General features: G+C 41.9%; 1 protein-coding gene across 1 annotated transcript in view; it reads right to left on the reverse strand.

The window, feature by feature from the left end:
- The window catches only part of SPG11 (spastic paraplegia 11 (autosomal recessive)), a 114,117-nt gene that overhangs the window by 48,644 nt on the left and 64,357 nt on the right, over positions 1 to 1,116 (reverse strand). The gene's annotated exons all lie outside the window — the stretch shown is intronic.

The raw sequence follows: 1,116 nt of genomic DNA on the forward strand, positions 1-1,116 counted from the left end.
TCAGGAGGCTGAGGCAAGAGGACTGCTTGAGCCCAGGAGTTTGAGGTTGCTGTGAGCTAGGCTGATGCCACAGCACTCTAGCCAGGGCAACAGAGCCAGACTCTGTTTCAAAAAAAAAAAAAGCATTGATTTAAACAGCCCTGATTCACTGAGAAGAGACAGACACAGATTATCAGTGGCAGAATGGAGCAGCTTTTGATGAAAGCCGTAGACAAGTATGTTGGTCAACTGTCTGTTTGCTCTCTGATCCACTGCCACCCTTTCCACTCTGCTCTGCATTGCAGGGAACTGCATTTCCCAACCTCCCTTGCCCTTTGGCTATCAAACAAATACAGACACAAGAGACACTGTGGAAGATTAAAGGTGGGAAAAGAGAAGAAGCCAAGATATTTTCTCCCTTCTTTGTTTTCTTGGGGTATGTCCTCCAAGTTCCTAGCCCTACACTCTATGTTCTCAGTTCCCATTAGGCAGCCTAGTTGCAAGTTTAGCTATCAGAGATGGCTCCAGCTCTGGGTTCTGATGACACCACTTTCTCGCACTGTTCTTGAAGCCTTAGGGGTGCTTATGACTTCCTATTTTGCTAATTTTGGGGTTTTCTCACCATCATGTTTGGTTTTTCCATTCTGTTGTGCTGTGTAATTCCTTAATGTTAAATGCCCTCCTAGACATAGAGTGGTTTCTGTTTTTCTGGCTGAACTCTTGACTGATACACCTAAATACTGGCTACCTAAATACTGTACCTGAATAAGGTGGTAGAGTGTAATATCAGGTGGCAAGACAGAAGGAGCAGTGCACTGTGGGAAGAGAGCAGTTTTTAGCTTAGGGTAAGGAGTTAATGCCATCTTCAGTAGCTGGGGATCCACTTTCTTCAAACAGTTCTCATTTTCTTCATTCTGAACAACCTAAGTAAAAAGACAGATAACAGGATGGAGAGAAATGTTTTTCCCTTCTCAAAATTTAAAACTTTTTTTCACAAGAACCTTGTGAAACAAGATTAGCTTGACAGAATATGTGGTAGTGAAAACAGTATTGTACATATAGTCATAAGTTAACAGTTCTAGTTCTGGTTCTAAGATAAACTAGCTGTGTGACTTTGGACTAGATATTTAATATTAG

The sequence above is a fragment of the Propithecus coquereli genome, unplaced genomic scaffold (assembly GCF_000956105.1).
Source record: "Propithecus coquereli isolate 6110/MARCELLA unplaced genomic scaffold, Pcoq_1.0 Scaffold3, whole genome shotgun sequence".
Classification (NCBI taxonomy): domain Eukaryota; kingdom Metazoa; phylum Chordata; class Mammalia; order Primates; family Indriidae; genus Propithecus; species Propithecus coquereli.